The sequence below is a fragment of the Tenrec ecaudatus genome, chromosome 9 (assembly GCF_050624435.1).
Source record: "Tenrec ecaudatus isolate mTenEca1 chromosome 9, mTenEca1.hap1, whole genome shotgun sequence".
Lineage (NCBI taxonomy): Eukaryota > Metazoa > Chordata > Mammalia > Afrosoricida > Tenrecidae > Tenrec > Tenrec ecaudatus.
The window spans coordinates 40,518,981-40,533,900 of record NC_134538.1 but is presented as its reverse complement, the minus strand read 5'-3'; the positions used below and the strand labels follow the sequence as shown (position 1 = coordinate 40,533,900).

At 48.0% G+C, this 14,920-nt stretch overlaps 1 pseudogene; it reads right to left on the bottom strand.

Moving 5' to 3' along the window:
• Window positions 1–444: 444 nt before the first annotated feature.
• The window catches only part of LOC142457243 (AP-2 complex subunit beta pseudogene), a 24,764-nt pseudogene continuing 10,288 nt past the window's right edge, over window positions 445–14,920 (bottom strand).

Genomic DNA, 14,920 nt, shown 5'->3' with positions numbered 1-14,920 from the left:
CGTCCATTAGTTTCTTAAGATGCTGTCATAAATCTGATAGATGTACTGAGAGACTTCAGAAGCTCTGCACTTCAGTGACAATATATAATTGGGTTTCCTGACTGGATAAAAAGTTTGGCCAAAATCCATTTCCCATGAGCTTCAGCGATTGGTACAGTATGTTCTGCTCTTCCATATTTTGCTTGGCAACAATATAAACATTGCTGTTTTGCAATTTTCCGGAAACAGTGTTGGCATTTAAATGACATTTCTTCATCTGAAACTGAAGTTCATTTTCATTAGGAATATCCTTCCATGTTGCAAAGAAGATCTGGCATTCCAGTTTGCCATCTTCTACAAAAAGCATATTGAATGGAATGAGGTAGCTGAAGTAGAAAACATCTGTGTTAGTCTGGGTAGACTAGAGAAACAAATCCATGGACACACATATGGGTATAAGAAAGAGATTTATGTATGAGCAATTGGACATTGAGAAAACATCCCAGCCCAGTCAAGATCAAGTCCATAAGTCCAATATTAGCCCATATGTCCAAAACCAATCTATAAAGTCCTCTTCAGACTCACGAAACACATGCAATGGCACCGAATGTAGAAGATCACAGGCGAGTGGGTAGAAAGTCTTTGGATCCAGTGGCATTGGAAACATCTCAGTGCTGGGAGGTCTCTGCATGGCTTCTCCAGCACCTAGGGCTGCATCAGGGTGGGTCCATGTGTTGTGGCAGCTGCTTGTCTCCCAGGGTGTGAGCAGAGTCTCCCACCTCCAAGGAGGAAATAGTGGAATTCCCAGAATCCTTAGGGGAAGGCTATGCCCACACAGAAGCCTCATTGGTTATGACCTGATTGACAGGCTGGACTCCACCCCTACACGCTTAATCCTTAAATTGACTGTTATATAACTACCACGACATCCATATTATTTTTCACAACCACCTGCAGAAGTTCCATCTTCATGACTGGGTCTAAGGTGTTGAGAAGAAGGGAGATGTCAATGCTCTGGTTTGGCATCAGTGGTGTATAGATGGTCAGAGGTGTGCTGGGCATGGCACCAAAGTTATTCTTGTTTAACTGGATGGCAAAGTCTGTCATGTGCTGCAAACCTGTGTGGGTGAAGTTCATTTCCATATAGATGTCGCCTTGATGGTAAGTGAATGTTCCTGAAATCTCCAAGCCTTTAAACTTTGCTGCAGTCACATATTCTCCTGTTTCTGTGGAAAATTCAAAAAGGTCATTCAGCAGTAGTAGGTGGTCAGCAGTTGTAGGTGGAAGAGCAAATTTTGCAGGCACTGAAGATGGGATGCAGGACTGCCCAGCCAGACTATCTAGTTCCCCTGCCAAGAGATCCACTGCTCCCATTTGCATGGAAGACACCTGTGGCTCATTGACTGGGAGACTAAGATCAAGATTCAAAAGATCTCCTTGAGGAATCAAAAGGTTGCCTGAGTAAAGAAGCTGAGGTTGTTCCAAGTTGGTTGCAGTGATCGTGCCAACAGGGTTGTCACCAGAATCAGTGCTTCCATATTGAATGGGTGTTTGTTATGGATCCTAAGACTTCCTTCTACAAACGCATTGGGAAGCTGATGGTACACAGAGGCTACAGAGTCAGTGTGACAGATTAGTTCATCTAACAAGGTTGGCTCAATAAGGTCTGTTTCCTTGGAGATCAGTGGTTTCTCAGACAAGACTACTTCTTTGGCAGTGACGGAATCTGTTGACAGAAGGTACCAGTGAATGTAGCCCCAGTTGCAAAGTTCAGGGTTACCAGAGTCCTCGGTTGCCGAACTTTCTAGAATTCGTTGATTCCCTTTTCATGCACAGAAAACATCGTTCTAATACTATTTTCTCTTTTTACATGTCCAACACACACCAAACATACATCTTACCTAAACAAATCCACAGGTGTAGTGAAGTAAAAATCTATACATCTATGGAATTGTATGTTCTTGTCCCCTGAAAATGTATCACGATGCTTTTCTCACATTAATAAATGGTCCATGAGATATTAATTTTAAAACTTTACTCTTTCCTGTAATTACAAGGCATTTGAATTACCAATGATATTGGAGGTTTTCAGAATTATAGGGAGAAAAAATCAGAAGCAAAGTTCCAAGTCACATCATATCACTTGGAGACTGGGAGACTGGTGACAAGAAGCAGAAAGTTAGTGGAAGTAGCACTGTGCCATGGATCAGAAATACCCACTGAACTCAGAGACGTGGTGACATGATGATTCGGGGTGGTAGTAACATAATCTGTTGTCAATTTGAGAGAATTAAGAGTGAGGGAGTGGAGTTTAGCCTGTCAAGCATGATGCAGTTTGATGACCACATTTTGGAGGCAGGAAACAGGCCACTCCCAGAGAGACATTCTTGTTGACAAGCCACATGGAGACTGACTGATGGAAGTCAAAGCCTCAGAGGTGAAGGAACCACGTGGAGAACCCTGCCAGCACTGAGATGCCTCCTCCACCACTGGATCCACAAGACTTTCCCCCCACCAGCCTGTGGTCTTCCTACATTCAGCATCATTGCATGTGTTGCGTGAGTCTGAAGAGAAATTTATAGACTGGTACTGGACATATGGGCTAATATCAGACACACGGATTTGGACTGGACTGGGCTGCTTTCTTAATGTAAAATTGCTCTTGTACATAAAGCTCTTTCTGTTACACATATAAGTGTCTCTGGATTTGTTTCTCTAGTCCACCTGGACTAACACATTTTGGTACAAAATGAGAAAGAATTAGGAAATTAGCTCTACTACTGTCTGCAACTCAATGGGACAGTTGGAACAAATTAAATCCATGTTGATAGAGGGAAGTGGAAGACTGTCGGCTGTTGATCAACTCTGTAAATGTACCATATTTAATTGAGATTTAGTTTGTTAAAAGGCATTTCCCATTGCCTCATTTGCATGTGAAAGTTGGACATTGAATAAGGAAGACCGAAAGAGAACCACTGCGTTTGAATTGTGGTGCTGGAGAAGGTCATGAAAATACCCTGGCCTAACAGTACAAACCAGTGTGTGTTGGAAGGAGTGAGGCCAGAGTGCTTCTGTGAGGCAAGGATGGCAAGACTTTGTCTTGCACACTCTGGACAGATTGTCAGGAGATAATTCCTGGAGAAGGGCATCGGGCTTGGTAAAGTACGGGGGCAGCAAAAAAGAGGAAGGCCTCAGAGAGATGTATTGATACGGTGGCTGCAACGATGAGCTTAGACATAGGAACAATTGTGAGGTTGGCGCAGGACAATGTAATGTTTCATTCTGTTGTGCATAGGGTTGCTATGGGCTGGAACCATCTTTTTTTTTGGGGGGGGGCTGGAACCATCTTGATGGCACCTAACAATAAGGATAAACCAGCTCTACAGTAAATTCATTAGTAAATTCTATTGTAAATTGACACCTGTTAATTCTTGAAGATCTGGGCCTGTGAGAAAGTCTGTTCTAGGGGCTCTCCCTTACCCCACCCCTGCCAGTAGCATACTCTGGGGGGCTGTAGGAGTGGGGCCCCACCAGAATCATGCTTCTTGGGGGACCCCTGGCACCCCCCCCCCCACTGGGAGCATGCTTGGGGGCGGCTGTAGAAGTTGGACACCACCAGAAGTATGATTCTGGGGTCTCCCTCTAGGACCTCCTGAAAAAAGCATGCTCAGCAGGGTGGGGTAGGAGTGGAACCCCACCAGAAACAAGCTCTGGGGAGCTCCCCCTGGCACCCCCATCAAAAGCAGTCTGTAGGGAGGTGTAGGAGTGGTATCCTGACAGAAGCATGTTTCTGAAGGGATACCCCCCTTCTCCCCCTCCCATCCCACCCCCACCCCACCAAGCAGGCTCTGAGGGTATGTAGGAGTGGCACCCAGGCAGAAGCGTGCTTCTGAGAGGGGCTCCTCCTGCCCCCAACCCCTACCAGAAGCAGGCTCTGGGGGGTGGTGGCAGGGGTACACCACCAAAGCATGCTTCTGGGGGGCTCTCCCTGGCAGCCCCTCATGAGAGATATGTCTCTGGTGGGCCATGTGGGAATGGGAACCCATCAGAAGCCTGCTTTTGTGGAGCTTCCCCTGGCACCTCCCCCAGAAACATAGTTGGGGCAGGTATAAGAGTCGGTCCCAGTCAGAAGCAGGCTCTGAAGAAGGTATAAATGGAACCGCACCAGGAGAATGCTTCTGAGGGCTCTCGTTGCCCCACACACACCAGAAACATCCTCTAGGGGGATTGTAGGAGTGGAATCCTGCCAGAAGCATGTATCTGGGGGGCTCCCCCCAGCACCCACCGCCAGAAGCAGGATCTGGAGAAGGGATGTTGGGGTGGGACCCTGCTAAAAGCCTGCTACTGAGGAGCCCCCCTAGGACCCCTCACCAGAAGCATGTTCTGGGGAGGGGGTGTAGGAGTAGGACCCCATCAGGATGCTTTTGTGGGGCTCCCCCTGAACCTGCCTGCAGAAGCATCCTACAGAGAGGGTTGTAGCAGTGGGACCCCAAGAGAAGCATGCTTCTGGAGAAACCCCCCTTGCATGCTTGGGGGGCTCCTTGAATCTCTCTCTTAAAGTATTCTCCCCCTTGCACTCCACCAGAAGCATTATGTGGGGGGGCTGAAAGAGTGGGGCCCTGCCAGAAGCATGCTTCTGGAGCTCCCCCTGACCCCCCCTACAAGAATTATGCTGTGGGGTGGGGGAGGGGTATAGGAGTGGGATCCCACTAGAACCATTCCTCTAGGGGGCTCACCCTAGCACCCCTCCTCAGCAGCAGCCTCCCTCCGGGGTTGTATAGGATAGGACCTGAGCCTGCTACAGAGGAGCACTCCCTGGAACCTCCCTCCCCTCCAGAAGCAGGCTTTGGGAAGGGGCGTGGGTGTAGGTGTGGGACTTTACCAGAAGCATACTTCTTGGGGATCCCCCTGCACTCCACACCAGAAGTAAACTCTTGAGGGGGGGAGTGGGAACCTGCCAGAAACGTGCTACCTAGCAGGCTCGGTGTGGGTATAGGAGAGGGACTCCACTAGAAGCATGCTCTGGGGGGTGGGGGGGTGTAGGTGTGAGACCCCTCCAGAAGCATACTTCTGGTGGGCTCCTCCTGGCACGCCCTGCAAAAAAGTAGGCCCCACTCCCACACTCTGGACGGAGGCATGCTTTTTGCTGGAGCTGGTGGGGAGCAACCCTACAGGAAACAAAGATTTCTCCCGAGTTGCCTCCCCCAAATATATGCCAAACTTAGGTGCTTGCTACGTATGGTAAATGACTACACTTGGAGGCCAAGGAAAGTAGTAGGTCAGGGGTATTCTCCCTGGGGGTTATCAGCCATCCAGAGCAAGCAGACAACACTGTTTATCCCACAATAAGTAGGGCAGAGAGAAGTTCATCGGTGGGGCTTCAAGCTGAGTGCCCTGTTCCTTGGGAAGGTCTGAGACTAGGACCAACAATGGCCCTAACAGGGCCTTCCCTGAGCCACGGGGAGGTGAGTGCCCAGAGTAAAGGGCTCAGCACAAGGGCAGACTGGCCAGGATAAGCCGTGGACTCAGCCTGCGGAAGGGACCGGTGGATACCTTCTTAGCTGGAGCTTGGAACACTCATGGCCGGCAAAGTTGAGTTCAATGGCTCCGGTGAGGCACCCTCTCCTGGGGCCACACCCAATTCAGATAACTCTCTCCTGCCCTCTCCTCTTCCATCTCCATGTGGACCACCAAGTGGGGCTGAAGTGAGCATACTACCATGAAATATGTCTGACTCCTTCACTTTACTCTCTCTTCTATCTCTCATGACCTCAATGACTTTACTACAGTAATGTTTACTTATTATCTCTGTACAATTGGGCCTACCAGACCTGCGATGATTCGTTAGGGGCTGGCTATCCTGACACAACTTCGAAGCATGCTTCTGGCAGAGTCCCACTCCTAGACCCACACCCAAACCCACCCCACAGAGGCATGGCTTTCGACAGGATGCCAGAGGGAGTCTCCCAGAAGCATACTGCTGGTGTACACTCCTACACCCCCACACCAGATGCAAACTTCCGGAGTGGGGACTGCCAGGGGGAGCCCCTCAGAAGCATGCTCCTGGTGGGATCCCATTCCTATACCACCACCACCCCAGATGCATGTATCTGGAGGGGTGCTGGCAGGGGAAGCCCCCAGCAGCCTGTTTCTGGCGGGGTCTCACTCTTACACCCACCCCAGAGGCATGCTTCTGGTGGAGGCTGCCAGGGTAGCTCCACATAAGCTTTCTTTTGGCAGGGTACCAGTCCTATACCCCCCTCCTCAAAGGAATGCTTCTGGTGGGGTCCCAACTCCTATATCGCCCCCAGTGGCTTGCTTCGGGATTGTGGGGCCTCCCAGAGGAGCCCTCCACTAGCAATCTTCTGGCAGGGTCCCTCTCTTCCATGTCCCCTAGCCATGCTTTTGGCAGGTGGTTGCCTGGGAGACACCCTCAAAAGCATGCTTCGCACGGTGCCCTACTCCTTCACCCCCGAGAGGCATGATTCTAGTGAAAGCTGCAAATGGGAGACCCCCAGAGCATGCTCCTTGCGGGTCCCATTCCTACACCAACAGTGGGAGCCATCAGAAATAGACTTCTGGTGGGGTCCCACTCTTGCACTATTCCCCAGAGGTATGCTTCAAGAGGCTTCTGACAGGGTCCCAGTCTACAAAATCCCAGAGGATGCTTTGGCAGGAGGCAGCTAGGAGGAGCTCCCCAGAAACAGGCTCTTGGCAGCATCCCACTCTTATATGCCCCCAGAAGCATGTTTGGGGAGGGACCAGGGGGAGCTTCCCAGAAGCATGCTTCTGGCTGCAGTCTGACATTAGCCCCTCTCCCCTCTAGGCATGCTCTGGCAAGGGTATTCCAGAGGGTGTGTCCAAGAAGCATGATTTTGCATGCTCCCACTCCTACCTACCCCCACCCAGTGGCATGCTTCTGCTATAACCAACCCAAAAAGCAAGCTTCTGTTGGGGGGCTGCCAGTGGGTGTTCCCAAGATGCATGCTTCTAGCCCTCAAGCCCACCCAACTAGACTTCAAGGCTTCCAACTGGCTCTCAGGCCTCAAACTAATCCTCAAAGCCCCAAACTAGCCCTGAAACCCTCAAGCTAGCCCACAAGCCCTTGAGTGGCTGGTAGACCAGAACCACTGGCCTTCCTGGTCATCAGGGTGTAGCCATTGCCCCACCAAGTTGCCTTCCTTCGTCATTAGGGAGATGTTTGTAAATCACACACATAGGGTGGCTACAATAAAAAGACAATGGAAGTGTTTGAGAGGAAGTGGAGAAATTGGCACCCTTATTCAGTGCAGATGGAAATACAAGATGCTGCAGCCACTTTGGAAAACAACTTGGCAGTTCCTCAAATAGCTAAGTATACTGCTAACATATAGCCAAGCAAGTCCACTCCAAGGTATACAAAGGGGTTAAAAAAACTCAAAGGAAAAAACCCATTATTCATTATTTTTTAATTCCATTGATTCATTTTTTGAAGTCCCCTCTTATAATCAAAACTAAAACCCTGATAGCAACCCTATATGCAACTGGTGAATGGAAAAACAAACTAGTATATCCATACAATGGAATGTTATTCAGCAATGAAAATGATTTATGCTACAACTTGGATGAACCTTGAAATTATTATCCTCAGTGAGATTAAATCATTAAGTAGAAGATAACAGTCACAAAAGTCACCCCATCTGATTCCATTTAAGTGTAATGCCCAGAATAGGGAATTCTAAAAAGAGAGTAAATGAGGGGCTGGCAGACACTGGGGGAGGGGAGATGAAGCATGATCACTTGCTAATGAATATAGCTTTCCTCTGGATTGATGAAAATGATCTAAATTGATATTGGTGATGCACAACTTTGTAAATATAGTGAAAACCCATTTAATTGTACAGTGCAGTTAGGTGAGTGTGATGTGTGACATCTTACTAAACTTGTTTTTTTAAAACCGAAGAAAAAGCAGTAAACACAGAAAGTAGGAACAATGTTATTACATTGTGGGGATTGCAATTAATGCCACGAATCACAGAGTTTATGAGCTGTTGAACAAAAAAATCACTTTGCTCTGTAAACTTTCACCCAAATCACAAAAAGCTTTTTAAAAACAAGAAAATTCACACAAAGAATACAAGTGGAATGTGAATAGTTATACTCAACACTCATCTACCTTGATGTAATTTATTGGATAAAATGTAACCTACCTAATAAAAATCCCATGAAAAAGGTAAATTGTTTCTTGTCTAGCCGACAAAAGGCTATTAACTCTGTAAGAGGATGAACTGGTCGGGAACTTGGCTGAAACCTGCGTCTTGGTTATCTGTCAGCAGCTCTGAAACCTAATCCCTAAAAAATAAAAACGAAGTAAGGGCGAGTAACACTATTTGTGGTTGTCTCAGACACACTTTTGGAACATTCAAATACACAGATCATTTGAGTCCTAACGCGGCAGTACTTTTTAAGTTCTCATCTTCCCACTTAGCCTTCAACGCCAACACTGAAGCCAAGTACTAACTTTTCCCGACCCAACCACAGCCAAAGGGTTAAAAATCCGTCTCCTCCTCCAAGCCAAACGGTACAACCAGGTTGACAACCAACGCAATTAGGAGTTCCGAGTGAGACACACCCCCAACTGTCGCTTATACCTGGTATGCCACACAATGACGCCGGGGCTCCAGAAGAGGTGGGCGGGAATGCGGGAATGCGGGAATGCGGGAATGCGGGAATGCGGGAATGCGGGCCTGGGCCGTGGAACAAAGGGTCTGGTAGCGGCCTCGGTGCAGGAAGGAGGTTAAGGAGAGTGAGAGGAGACTGAGCCGGCCAGAGGTGCCCCGGGCGCCCTGTGGGCCGAGAGCCAGGGAAAGGGCCCCCGGGTCGGCGACGCCAGGCGGCGCTCACAAAACACCGTTAGAAGCGGACCAGCTGCGGCTTTCCGAGGTGAAAACCAGAATGGACCGAATCACCTTCGCGGGGCGTGCCTCTCTCGAAACCAGCATCTGGCCGACAGTAGCTCCAACCTCCCCCACGGGAACTCCCGCCCACCGGGAGCTCCCGCCCACCGGGAGCTCCCGCCCACCGGGAGCTCCCGCCCACCGGGAGCTCCCGCCCACCGGGAGCTCCCGCCCACCGGGAGCTCCCGCCCACAGGGAGCTCCCGCCCACCGGGAGCTCCCGCCCACAGGGAGCTCCCGCCCACAGGGAGCTCCCGCCCACAGGGAGCTCCCGCCCATAGGGAGCTTCCGGTTGGTGCGCGGCAGCAAGTGGGCCCCGGAAACCCGGCTCCGGCGTCTGGGGTCCGGGCCGCCCGAGGGTCCGGCCTCGCCGCGGTGCGGGGAAGGCTCCCAGTGGGCGATGCGCTTAACCAGGGAGGAAGACGTAGCGATTCAGGGCCCGACTAGGACTCGACCCGGCTCCGAACCCTTCCCGGACCGACCGTTTGCCTCGGAATCCCGAGCACCTTAAGAAGCCGGACACGTCAGAAAAGCAGTCGTTAGCAAGCCTAGGGTTGTATGGAGATGCCAGCTAATTTGTCTGCCCTCTGTGTGGGAGCATCTGATTGTTCTGACTGTTCACTTGTCACCCCTCGTGCTGCAGTGAATTATATGGAGCACCTCCGCGAACAAATGGCCTGATATTTCTCTTTAGAAAATAATAAAGAACGATGGAAGTAAGGGGTCGGTCTTAATGGGATTTTATTAAAGGGTGTGCGCGATCCCAAATTGGTAACGTTTTTTAATTTCTTTTAATGACCTAATGTTGGGTGATAGCAGCGAAATGAGCATGTCCACACAAATAGCCTGAAAAGGAGAATCGCCTATTGAGTTTTGCTCGACGATAAGTATGTACTGTTAAGGACAGAACAAGGAAATTCCTGCATTTGGTGCCTTTTCCAAATAATTGCTTTCCGAGCAGAAAAGGGGGCTAAAACCACAAGAGCAGGGACTCTGAGGTAAGGGGCTGTACCAACTTGGAGCCTCCGGAGTAGGGGTGGCAAATGACTTAGATACCCTTAGATTCACTAGTATTGTAAAAGGCGCATATCCTCTAGCACCATGGCAGTTCAGAGCCCAACCAATTCAAGACAGGAGAGGGGTATAGCAGTTACATATTCTAGTGTCAACTTGAGACTATTAAGAGTGGAGGGGTGGAGTTTAGCCTGTCAATCGGGTCACAGCTTGATGACCTCATTTGGAGGCACTATGGAGACAAAAAGCTTATCAGATGGTAGATGCACTCTCCCCTTGACATCCCTGATGACAAGCCACATGGAGCTATGCTGATGGATCCACAGCCCTGGAGCTAGAGGAGCCACATGGAGACTCACACCAACACTGAGATGCTTCCACCACCACTGAATCCACAAGACTTTCCACCCACTAGCCTGCGATCTTGCTGCATTCAGCATCATTGCATGTGTTGTGTGAGTTTGAAGAGGAATGTATAGACTGGAATCAGACATATGGACTAATATCAGACTTGTGGACTTGATCTGGACGGGCCTGGAATGTTTTCTTAATATACAATTACTCTTTAATATAAAACTCTCTCTTACACACATATGAGTCTCCCTGGATTTGTTTCTCTCACTAGTCTACCCAGAGTAACACAAGGGACAAGGGATGTCACTCAAACTGGGCGGGGGTAGGAGGCTGGGGGAACATTCCTATTCCCAGAAAAACCCTGACTTTCTCCCCTAAGCATATATTTCACATCAAGATATAAAAGCCCTTGCTTTGTATCATAACTGAGTCTTCTCCATTCTGTGGAGAACACCTATCGTTCCTTCTTTAGAATGTACTTTAACTTGTAAGTAAGTGCTTGATGAGTGAGTTTGTGTGGTATTTGATGCCATGGCCAACTCTGATTCCTCCCAGAAAGGGGAGTGGCAAGCCAGGTAAGTCCATCATGGACAGCATCTTTGGTATCAAATTAGACTGCTCGATAAATCTCCCTCCCTACAATTGTGACATACCACAGTCCTATAGGAGTGAAACTAGGAGGAGTCAAGAATTGAGTCCTCCTGTCTCTGGTCAAGACTGTGAAGAACCATGGGAATAACACAAGATCATGCTGAGGTTGATCTGGGCTGCTATGACTCCCAAAAGACAGCTGGAGACACCTGTTCAAGAAAAAAGAAGCCACTCTCAGAAAGCTAAGCCTTCTAGTGTTTTTGTAGAATAAATGCATTCCTTGGGCAGGGATTGTTTTTGCAGTTCCACTTTGCCTAATCCTGGCTGTGACCAGAATTTCTTCATGATGTTTGCTTCCTGTAAGACAGGGGTTCTTATCACAAGCCTCCTTATAAGTTAAAATGAATATTTATTTGGAGTTGTAACTGGTGGCTGCAACTGGTCTTCACTGGAGCAGTGAGAGAGAATAATTATCTCCCCCTCACTAGGACTGTGATTTCGGGTCAAAATCTTGGTGACTGAAAGCTATGCCATCAATCCCCCAAGGAGAGGCTCTCAGCCTCTTCCACCTTTATCCCCACTCGCAAGTCTCTGTAATCCCAAGATTCCTAGGGCAGATCTGTGTCTCAGCACCCAGCAGTAGTAGGAATACAGAACCTCCATTTGGACCCCAAGTAATTTTGCTATACAACAAGTCCACAAGTGGTACTGTTCTTAAATGCCCTCAGCTATTCGAGGACTGGGGGGACAGATCACACCACGTGGCAATCATCCACCCAGGGCTCCTCAAACTTTTTTAACGGGGCCAGTTCACTGTCACTCAGACTGTTGGAGGGCTGGACTATAGTTTTAAAAAAAACTATGTACAAATTCCTATGCACACTGCAGGTGTCAGCTGCTAAGCAGGACAGGCAGCGGTGACAAAAAACACCCAGCAGGCCAGATAAATGTCCTCGGTGGGCCGCCTGTGGCCCATGGGCTGTAGTTTGAGGGCCCCGATCCACACTTTACTATTAACAGTTCCCTGAGGAATTCGTTTGGCAATATACCACATTCACAACCCAAACTCCACAGAACTGCACCATTGGACCCTTCTCTTTAATAAATAGCACCATAAGGACGATGAATGTATATTATTACACTGTCACCCCTTGTGCTTTATCCCCTTTACAACACCTCCAGAGCAGTTCCTGAACTCCAACCAGGTGACGTTCTAGTGTGGAATCAAAATGTAACTCAAGTGGATGGGCCAAGCATAGCCAGGCCTCTTGCATACATTTGTGGAAAAATAACATTTGGGACTAAAACCTGCCATCTGGCTGGGCCTTTACATGTAATTGTTATTCTTCCCAGATGTTTGCATATCACTGCTTTGATGGGCATTGAGCAATACACAAAAATTTAAAATCCGGACTTTAGACCCTTATATCCAGTCTATGTGGGCAGACCAGGCCAGTGGGACCCTCACCAATACTTCCAAAGATGTCAAGGCCAAGGAGGGGATAGCAGCAAGCTGGGGACCAATATAGGTAGGGCCTGAGATATAAACACCCCTCCCTACACATGGTTTGCATGTGGATGGATCAGTGCTTCCAGTGGTGGGGATTCACTTGGTTAGCCCAATCTTCAGTCAAGGGAATGTATTCTCTGGGCTGAGGGACTTCCCCCACAAGTTCTGTGTTCGTCTGGGTTGACTAGAGAAACAAATCCAGAGACACTCATATGTATATAGGAAAGAGCTTTATATACAAGAGCAATTGAATATTGAGAAAACAGACCAGCCCAATCAAGATCAAGTTCCTAAGTCTGATATTACCCCATATGTCAATACTAATAGTAGTCCATCAATTCCTCTTTAGATTCCTGAAGCCATGCAATGATGCTGAATGCAGGAAGGTCACAGGCCAGTAGGTGGATAGCTTTGTGGACCCAGTGATGGTGGAAGCATCCGCGCTGGCAGGGGGCTCCATGTGGCTGCTCCAGCTCAAGGTGCTAGCATAGTTCCATGTGTCTTGCCAGCTGCAATGCCTCCCAGGGAGTGAACAGAGAAAGTGTGTGTCTCCTCCTACAAGGAGGAGTAGCAGAGCTCCCAGAATCCTCAGGAGAAGGCCATGCCCACACAGAGCCTCATTGGCTATGACCTGATTGACAGGCTATACTCCACCCCTTCACTCTTAATCCTTTCAAATTGACAAACACTCATATAACTACCACAGGTTCTATTCATATATCCCAAGATTCCAGTCCTTTCTACCTCCACTCATTCCTCTGTTTCATCCCATGCTACATCCCCGAGAAACTACCTTACCTTACCTCCAAGGAGAGGACGAGGAATAGCTATGGAAGGAGTCACAACTGTAATTTCAGCCCCGGGCTTAGCTGGAAGAGTGGCCTACAAGGCAAACATTATCCAAACCACCTCCTGCATGTGGACAAGACCTGCGAGCCATCAAATGTCCGTGGACTCTTGGGCTCATCAGACACTAGACTGACAAACCCCCCCGAGGCTGCCTATTAACCACGGTGGAGTCTGTGCTCTTGCCAATGCCTCAGGTTGCTTTCACAGAGGTCAGCCGGTAGTGTTGAGAGCAAGCAACCTATTTCACCAGGCCAAGTGGTGGAGAGAAAACCAGACAGAGTTCACTGAAGATATCTGGAGAAATAGAAAGAGCTTTCTTCCATCTGTAATGTGGTTCCTCTTCTGGGATGTCTTGATATGATCATATTTTGTTTACAGTTTGGACCATATACCATCTGTTAATTTATTAAAGGAATGTGTTTCCTCTTGCTTTCAAGCCATCTATACCCAGGTTCTTTGAGACCCAGATGGACACACCCTCACAGGGATTGAGTGACTCATTCAAGAGAAATGGATCCATTGTCCAAAAGGACATTTAAAGATGGGTCCTGAAGTATAATGCTGTCTGTGATATTCCTGATTCCAGCAGTATCACCAGAGTAAACAGGTTTCAGTGGAGCTTCCAGGCTAAGAAGCCTACGAAGAAGGAATCAGCTGTCCACTTCAGAGGAATCGGTCACTGCACACCTGTGAACAGCATTGAAAAATTGTCAGACACCCAAGGCCAAATGGATAGAAGCAAAACTTTGTCAGAAACAGTGCTGGAGGACAGAACTTAGGTCAGAAAGCCCTCAGAATATGACCGTCGATGAGCTGCCTGCTCAAAGGAGGGTCAACCAGAATGACATGAATGGAGTAAAGTCTGTGAGAATAAAACCACTGGGGCCTTCGTTTATTGACGGGGCACAACTCAAAATGAGAAGAAACAGCTGTAAAAATCTAATAATTGGAACTTGGAATATAAGCAATCTGAATCTAGGAAAATTGGAAGTCATCAAAGTGAAATGGAACATGAATATGGATTTCCTAGGTGTTAGGGAGCTGCCATGGACTGGTATTGGCCATTTTTAATCAGAAAATCATATGGTTTACTACGCCGGGAATGACATGGTCAAGAGGAATGGTGTTGGGTCCATCACCAAAAAGGGCATTTCAAGATCTATCTTGAAGTACAATGCTGTCTGTGATAGGATTACATCTGTCCCCACTTCAAGGAAATCCAATCAATATGACTATTATTCAAATGTATGCACCAACCAGCAAAGCTAGTGATGAAAAAAATTGAAGAATTCTGCCATAGTTTTAGTCTGAAATTGATCAAACATGCAATCAAGATGTATTGATAATTACTGGCAATTGGAATGCAAATGTTGGAAACACAGGAAGGAACAGCAGTTGTAAAATAAGGTCTTGGCGATAGAAATAAAGCTGGAGATCTCATGACAGACATTGCAAGACCAGTGACTTATTCGTCACAAATCCCTTTTTCAACAACTATCTACATGGACTTCTTCATATAGAATACACAGAAATCAAATTAACTACATCTGTGACAGGATGTGATGGAGAAGCTCTGTATGAGCAGGTAAAACCAGGCCAAGGGATGACTGTGTGTGGTAGTTACATAATCTTGTGTCAACTTGAGGATATTAAGAGTGAAGGGGTGTAGTCTAGCCTGTCAATTAGCC